This window comes from Nanorana parkeri, unplaced genomic scaffold (genome assembly GCF_000935625.1).
Source record: "Nanorana parkeri isolate BGI_ZX_2015 unplaced genomic scaffold, ASM93562v1 scaffold1516, whole genome shotgun sequence".
Classification (NCBI taxonomy): domain Eukaryota; kingdom Metazoa; phylum Chordata; class Amphibia; order Anura; family Dicroglossidae; genus Nanorana; species Nanorana parkeri.
The window spans coordinates 239,391-248,493 of NW_017307784.1; the positions used below are offsets into that span (position 1 = coordinate 239,391).

The 9,103-nt window shown below is 43.4% G+C and overlaps 1 non-coding gene across 1 annotated transcript; it reads left to right on the forward strand.

Moving 5' to 3' along the window:
- Positions 1 to 2,427: 2,427 nt before the first annotated feature.
- Positions 2,428 to 2,510, forward strand: TRNAL-UAA. The gene has a single exon. It is a non-coding gene; the product is annotated as a tRNA-Leu (tRNA).
- Positions 2,511 to 9,103: the final 6,593 nt, after the last annotated feature.

Sequence of the window (9,103 nt, forward strand, 5' to 3'; positions counted from 1 at the left end):
TTTTTTGGGGGTCCCTAGGTGACATTAGCGGTCTTACAGACCCCTGATGTATCCATAAAGATGACCTGTCACTGTATGTGTGCTATCACATAGGGAGATTGTTACCCCCCTATGTGATAGCAATGAAATTAAGTGTGAAAAAAAGTTTTAAAAATGTAAAGTCGTATATAAAAAAGTCAAAGTAAAACCCCAATTTTTCAAAGTCCCCCTGCCCCCGCACATATAAACGTAAATACGCGTTGGATGAGCTTACGTGTGAAAACAATGATTACGCAACACGTTACATATCGCCGCGAACATGGGAGTGTGAGCAATAATTGTAGGGCTGTCAATCACTGATAACACTAAACTGATGAGCGGTAAAAGCTTTTAAAGTGTCGCCTCTGGACAATTTTAGGCTTGGTAGTTTTTTTGCAATTTCTGGGGAGCACACAATTTTAAAGCTTAACATGTTTGGTGTCTATTTACCCGACGTGACCCCGTCTTTCATATTTTACCAAAAAATTGGGTACTAATAAATGTTTTATAACATAACATAGGGAAAACAAAAAGCCTAGTGTGATTAAATAGCACCAAAAGAAAGACAGACACGGAGAGACTAAGCGGAGGGGCTACATGACTGGGGGGAGGAATAGTCCCGGGAGAAAGGGTTAAAAAAATTAATGGGAATAGCTGCTCTTACTTGATTGGACGTGGGAGTCAGGTGTCCGGGAGGAGCCGCATAGGAAGGAACTGCGAGGGCTGAGGGACGTCCTCTTTCTGGAAATCGACGAAGGAAGCAGGTTGTCCCACACTCCCTCCCTGAATTTTTGTGGTTGGGGGGGGTTTTCTTTTGTCACGGCAGCTTGGCGGGTTAGGGAGTCTTTGGGGGGGTCTACAAAATCGGAGTTCATTACAAAAATGGGGGCCCTCAGCTGGTATGGGTGCTTCCCCCCTGTTGGTGTCCGGATTTGTAAAGGGCGGGGCCTGGCCCCTTGGGAACCACAAGGAGTAAGTGTCCTCGAGCTGGTTGTGGTGTGGCTGGGGACATGGGTGGAGTGTTATGAGAGGCCTTGTTTGGGCTGGCGGGCACTCAAAGAAACCTTCTCAGGTCAACCCTTGTTAAAGTATTATTTTTGTATATTTGGTTTATTACTTTGGTTATTGTTAAAGTTGTTTGTTTAATAAAAAGGCTGCTGTGGCCGTTAAAATCCATGTCGCGCAGTCTGTTTGTTTTTTGGGGTTTTAACGGAGGGACAGAAAATTGACGAATCCATCAGTCAAGCTCTATCTGTCTCCACAAAATGGTATCAAATAATTTCAGTACAGTATTGCATGACGGAATAAATGTCAAAGTACCGCAGCACTGAATACTGGATACTCTGGTCAGCAAGTGGTTAAATCAGCTAAATTTCATGTGCATCAAAGCAAAGGATGTGCAGCGGTCTTAAGGTGCCCACACACCATGCGATAATCGTACGATAATCGCGGGAAATCCCGCGATCGTGCGATTATCGAAAGGTGTGTGGAAGGCGTGCGACCTCTGCTACTGTAAGGTCGCACGACTTTTATCTTATGAACATGTTCGAAAACCCGCCGAACATCGTACGATTTTCTGCTGGTTTGTGGCATATTCGCAAGATAAAAGCCGCATGGGCCGGTGTGCGCAAGCGCACACTGCCCGTTCGGCATTGCGATCATCGCAAGTACGATCTGCCTGTCCAAGATAGGCAGATCGTACGTTTTTTCAATTACCTTACAACCATCGCAAGACGTAAGGTGTGTGCCCAGCATTACATTTTGTTTTCTTTGGAGAGCAGCCACACGTCATACCCTTCTCGTGCATGCAGAAAAAGACAGACTGCGTGCATAAAATGTGTTCCGCTGAATGGTAGACTCATATTGGTCAGGATATGACCAGTCACAAGGGGGTTGCGGGGGGTGTGGCCCGCACCCGGGTGCCACCATTGGAGGGGTGACACCAAAATTACTGACAGTCATTTTGGTGACATCCCCTATGAAAAGTCGGGCACTCGGTCATGGACCGAGAGCCTGACAGTGTCAGCAGAGAGGTGGGGACCCGGCGGCATACCTCATCATCCCGCCGGGTAAACGCCCCCTCCTCTCTATGCCGGCGTCCATCAACAAGATGGCCGCCGCCAGGCGTCAATAAGACGACCGCGCATGCGCAATGACATCACGTGCATGTGCAATGACGTCACAGCAGGGGTGTCACCCAGTCTTCTCCCCCGGGTGACACCCAGCCTCGGGACGCCCCTGGATATGACCCTCCTTCTCCTCTGTTCATCCCAGTGAAAGCTTACCTTATTTCCTGAGGTGACCTCTTCAACATGCTGTTTTTATGGACATCACAGTATGAAATATATGCTTGGAGAAGATCACTTGTGTGCTTCCATATTACAGCATACTGACCTCTCTAATAAGGTAACCAGGATGGCCGAGTGGTTAAGGCGTTGGACTTAAGATCCAATGGATGAATATCCACGTGGGTTCGATCCCCACTCCTGGTAAACATTTATAGTGGTTGTAGCCAGAAAAGTTTTTGCAAACAAAGTTGAAAATAGAACTTTAGAAAGTTTTAAGGAAACTTCAAAACAAATGATGTGTGTGTGGTCTTAAGGGCAGGTTCACACCATTTTCCGGACCAGATCTGGAACGCAGTGCATTGCGTTTTGCCGCGTTTGGAAATTATTATTATTATTATTTTAGCGTAAAATGGTCTTACAGGTGCGCTCCAGTGTGTTTGTATGCCCTAAGGGCCAATACACACCGTGTCCGGAACACCTCCAGACCAGACCAGATTGTTTGCAGTCCGTTGAAGACCAGACCAGAAAAATACTGCTTGTCCAATTTTGTCTGGTCTGGAATGCATCAAAAACGCACGGGACTGCACCTGTAAGACCATTTGAAAAAAAATTACAATCGAAGCAAAATCACGGTAAAAACATGGTAAAAACGCATTGCACTATGTTCCAGATCTGGTCCGGAAAATGGTGTGAACCCAGCCTTTTGGGCCCATTCACACCATGTCCGGATTATCTCCGGACCAGACCAGATTGTTTCTGGACCAAAAATGCATCCTAATGTATCCCTATGCTATTTCTGGCCTCTGTTCACACCAGCGCAGTCAGTTCCAGAACAGAAAAATACTGCTTGTCCTATTTTACCTGGTCTGGAATGCACTGGAACGCATATAAATACACAACAAATGCATGGAATACACTGGAATGCACCTGTAAGACAATTTAAAGCTAAAAAAATTAATATAGATACCATTTTTAAAAAGCAGCAAAATTACAGCAAAAACGCGGCAAAACACAATGCACTGCGTTCCAGATCCGGTCCGGAAAATGGTGTGAACCTGCCATGAATTGTGTTTTCTTTAGAGAGCAGCCACAGGTCATACCCACCCTGTGAATACAGAACCAGACAGCCCGGGTCCATGAAATTTGTTGGGAATAAAATCCTAAGCATTTACATCTATGGATGATATTTTGGCAATATGGAGGGGCTCCCGTGAGCAGTTAGACATATTTCTGGGGGAATATTTTGTGCGGATCAACAGGAGATCTCTTTCCTTGACCTGTGTACTAAAGTGCATGCAGGTCAGGCGGAAACTAGCAAGTGCCAAAAACCCACTGTAGGGAATATTTTATTGCATGCTTACAGCCACCATCCTCCTGCTACAAAACACTGGATACCTAGGGATCAATTCCTTAGGATCCATCAAAATTGCTCAGATATAAAAGGAGTTGAAGGATTTGACCCAGAGAGTCCAACAGAGTGGTTATCCCGATCTACCCAGTACAAAGCAGTGATAGAGGGGATCTTGTACATGGGGTCAAAAATCAGCAGAACTTAACTAATCCCCGTCCTTGTACCCATATTATTAGCCCGTTGGTGGAAGATGTGCGAGATGCCTCAAAAGCATATCCTGACTATGAACCCCCAAATAGAAAAAACTGTTGATCCCGGGCTGTTGGTCACAGAGCAAAGGGCAAGAAATTTGAGGGACCGCTTGGTGCGCTCAGAGTAAACTCCCCCCAAAAAGATGCGGCTTAATAGGAACATTCTTCTTGGCATGTATAAGTGTGGCCAATTGTGCCATTTTCCTGTGTGTAGATAGATAGGTCCAAAAAATTCTCTAATTATGATGATTGGAATGTCTTTGAGATTAAGCCTTTCATATCTTGTGGACCACAAGAGTAGTCTATCAGATTTGTTGCCCCTGCGGTAAGCTCTATGTTGGGAAAAAAAACAACTTTGAACTTTGCAAACATATTGGAAAACTCCGAAGAGATATAGTTACCAGAAACCCCAGCAGCCAGCTGGCCCAACACGTTGCGATTACACAAAGATTATGGTTTGCTGGTGACATCTTTTGAAAACTACAAGCACCCACCTGCATCCTGCAGGTCATCAATTCCGGTAAGGAGTGCAGCGATACATCTTCTGATAAAAAGGGAATGGACACACCTCCTGACATTCCTCCGGTTATATACAGATAATGGTCAAACCTCCTGCTATTCCCCCAGTTAAATACAGGTAATGGACACACCTCCTGCCATTCCCCCGGTTATATACAGCTAATGGACACACCTCCTGCCATGCCCCCAGTTATAAATATGTAATGGGCACACTTCCTGCAATGCCCCCAGTTATATATAGTTTTTGGACACACCTCCTGCCATTCCCCCAGTTATATATAGATAATAGACACACCTCATGCTATCCCCCAGTTATATAGAGCTAATGGACACACCTCCTGCCATGTCCCCAGTTATATATAGGTAATGGGCACACCTCCTGCCATGTCCCTAATTATTTACAGGTAATGGACACACCTCCTTTCATGCCCCCAGTTATACAGTATATAGATAATGGACTCACCTCCCGACATGTCCCCACAAATAATTGGACCCGGAATTCTTTTTTTCATGTTCGAATCGAACACTCGGCCCATCACTACCTGTGAGTCAGAACGTGGAACAGCCAGGGAAGGCTGGGAGAGGTCGGGAAGGTCGGTGACCCCAGGACCGCTGGGACACACTGCTGAGAGAGCAGAGTGAGGGCTCACGAGGGAAGCTATCTTGTGCAGCAGGGGAGGTCTACCCTGTGGATGGAACGGGATCTATGGCGTTTGCCCTTAATAAAACTGCATTTTACTTGCACCTGCGGTCTACAGTCGAGTGTCCTTGTTACAGCACTCCGTTGTCTTCTTTTAGCCCACCAAAATCTATCCTTACCATGAGCGGGCCACTGCCTGGACGGCTTTATAATATACTTAGGTTTTAAATATTTGTGGTAAATGTAGATTTCAGTCCTTCTGATGGTAGTATTATAGGATATAAGCAAATTTTGTCTTTGCAGTCGGAATATCAATACATTTAACATGGGATATTATATACCCAAAAGGTACAAGTGAACTTTGGAGCTGGACATGCTCCTCATCACAAACTTTGACCTAATTTCTCTGAAGTAAGTACATCTGGTCAATTCTCGCTCAATGGCAAGATGCCCATGGGATAATTCTGCCAATGGCCATTTTATGTCATGCTTCCAAACATGTAAAAATGTAACTGCTTCCACTTGAGTTGTCTTTACTGCAAACATTTTGAGTGTTTTAATCATCAGGCTTTATGCGCAGTTATAGTTATAAAGGTTGAGCCACTGGCTAAGTAACATCGTTTTCAACCTCCTTTTGTCAAATTACATAGCCATTAAAAAAAATCATCAAGAGCGCCTATGAGGATAGATATAGGAGCTTCTACCCCACAATACATGCAGAAAGGGGGTTCATATTTTTTACTGTCTTCATGCTTATTCAAGGTCGGTCACACACTAGGTTGTGAGGCCAGGGGAAGTGTTCCGTTTCAAATATCACTGTATGCAACTGAACATACCTCCGGAGACCCAGTCTGTGCAGACAGTATGGCTACTTGCTGAGATGGTAGAATCCACAGACAGCATCAACTCATCAAGAAGACATCTGGTTACAAGGACCCACTCTGTGCAGACAGTATGGCTACTTGCTGAGATGGTAGAATCCACAGACAGCATCCACTCACCAAGAAGACATCTGGGTTCAAGGAGGTTTTTCAAGTATTTCTTGAAGGTGAAGAGCATCCTTAAACAATATTCTTCCTATCTATAGTGGAAGCTTTTTACTACATGAGGGCAAAAACAAACCAAAATGTAACTATAGAGCTTGGGGAAGCATGCAAGCACTGCAAGGGTTAAGTGCATATTGTGTCTAGGGGGCTCAAATAAAGAAGATATACTCACCTGATCCTCAGTCCTGCTGTGGTATGCCCCTCAATGTCCTGCTGGGCTGCTAGACCGGTCCACACAGACTTTTCTCCCCAGGGCCTATCATGTCTAATGCAGGTCCATTGAGTTGAATTAGACATGAGGACGCCGAAGGGATATTCCTTATCTGGAGCTGAGGGGGAGGGAGGTGAGCGCAGATAGCTTTACATCATTATTTGAGCCACCCAGGCAAAATATGCACCTAAACAAAAAGATGTAACCAGCTAGAAAGTAGCTGATTGAAAGAGGTTAACTGAGGATCCGGACAAGCAATATCATTGCAAAAAAGTACAAATGTATTAAATAGATATCAGTTAACACATAGCCTTTTGTTCACCATCTACCGTTAAAAACATTAAAGCATGACAATCAATTTCTTATCAACCTATGAATAAACAGTTGTGTATCAATATAAAGTGCTCTCATTTGTGTTACACTTGTATCACGACCTTTGAGAGGTGAAAGAGACCGGTGTACTCAATGTGCTGATAACGGTCTAATTCTCGTCAATCGTATCTCTATATGGGAAACCTGTGGGTAAAGGGCTTTGGTGGCTACAGAGCTCAAATAATTAAGTGAAAAACAAAATCCTTGTGGGATAACTCAAATCAAATGATTCAGTTCAATTGTGTGTCTCCTTTACTTGTAATCTCAACTTGACGAGTATTCACAAGGAATCAGTCATTATATGAATTTTCTGTTTTAAGTGAAAGAAACCACCAGCCTTTGGCCGTGTGCACGGTTAACCCTTATTTCGCTGACTCAGTGGAATCCAATTTTGCGTACGGAGTAACTTGCAGATGGAGGCTTTTTAAAGTAAAAAGAATAGATAAGGTAAGGTAACGAAACGGATAATGAACTCCTCATGGAATTACCCAACTGATATTTGGTAACTTAGATATATTTCTTCTTTCCTTTTGATCTTAATTCATTAAGTACTTGCAAGGTTACAGTTGTTGCATAGTTTCCTTGTTTTCTATTTGTCGTTAAAGCCGCCGGCATATGTTTGGCCGTGTGTGCAGTTAACTCCTTCTTAACTGGCTGGAAATGAGCTGATGGTAATGTGCTAAAAATGTGGTAATGCTGAGTTCATCTTGTTATGGGTTACTTTTAAATCGCAAAGTCACTAAATGTTAACTGTCCGTCTATCCCTTGTTTCCCCTGTGTTTGTTGGGGGACTTTTTTAAGAGCGATATTTACGTGGATGAAGAACGGATATACAAAGAGGTACAATCACTCACGTTACTGGAGATCCCTGCGGTCAGAACGATTCAGGGACATTTTCAATGTTGTCCAAAGATTCCATGGAATAGGGATATATCTTGTTGGTTCCTTTTCAGGCCAATGATTGCAACTCCATACAAGATGAAAAAAATTCAGATAATGCATCCACTTAGCATTCAATGGCTTCTTTGATGTCATAAATGAAACCACTTGGTCAGCGAAGAGAAGGACCCCTGTTTTGGGGTTTTCGTGAACTAGTGTGCGATCAAAGTGTCCGAGGCAAACTGTCTGCTCATGGCATTCTGTCAACGCGTTTCACCCCTCCCAAGATACGGGGCTTCGTCAGGACGAAGTAAATATCACTCTTAAAAAAGTCCCCCAACAAACACAGGGGAAACAAGGGATAGACGGACAGTTAACATTTAGTGACTTTGCGATTTAAAAGTAACCCATAACAAGATGAACTCAGCATTACCACATTTTTAGCACATTACCATCAGCTCATTTCCAGCCAGTTAAGAAGGAGTTAACTGCACACACGGCCAAACATATGCCGGCGGCTTTAACGACAAATAGAAAACAAGGAAACTATGCAACAACCGTAACCTTGCAAGTACTTAATGAATTAAGATCAAAAGGAAAGAAGAAATATATCTAAGTTACCAAATATCAGTTGGGTAATTCCATGAGGAGTTCATTATCCGTTTCGTTACCTTACCTTATCTATTCTTTTTACTTTAAAAAGCCTCCATCTGCAAGTTACTCCGTACGCAAAATTGGATTCCACTGAGTCAGCGAAATAAGGGTTAACCGTGCACACGGCCAAAGGCTGGTGGTTTCTTTCACTTAAAACAGAAAATTCATATAATGACTGATTCCTTGTGAATACTCGTCAAGTTGAGATTACAAGTAAAGGAGACACACAATTGAACTGAATCATTTGATTTGAGTTATCCCACAAGGATTTTGTTTTTCACTTAATTATTTGAGCTCTGTAGCCACCAAAGCCCTTTACCCACAGGTTTCCCATATAGAGATACGATTGAAGAGAATTAGACCGTTGTCAGCACATCTGAGTACACCGGTCTCTTTCCCCTCTCAAAGGTCGTGATACAAGTGTAACACAAATGAGAGCACTTTATATTGATACACAACTGTTTATTCATAGGTTGATAAGAAATTGATTGTCATGCTTTAATGTTTTTAACGGTAGATGGTGAACAAAAGGCTATGTGTTAACTGATATCTATTTAATACATTTGTACTTTTTTGCAATGATATTGCTTGTCCGGATCCTCAGTTAACCTCTTTCAATCAGCTACTTTCTAGCTTGTTACATCTTTTTGTTTAATGGTTTGGTTCAGTTACGGATCGGTTTAACAAGCAAACTTGCATTTTCAATTAAGGGTAATCCTCTGATAAGTCGGATCTCCAGGCAGAAACACAAAACTCTATCCATCAAAATATGCACCTAACCCTTGCAGTGTGGGGGTAGCCCCATTGCAAGGGTACTATCACGTACCTGACTGGAGACTCAGCTGAGAAGGGGGCTGCCCGTGAACCTCTTGCC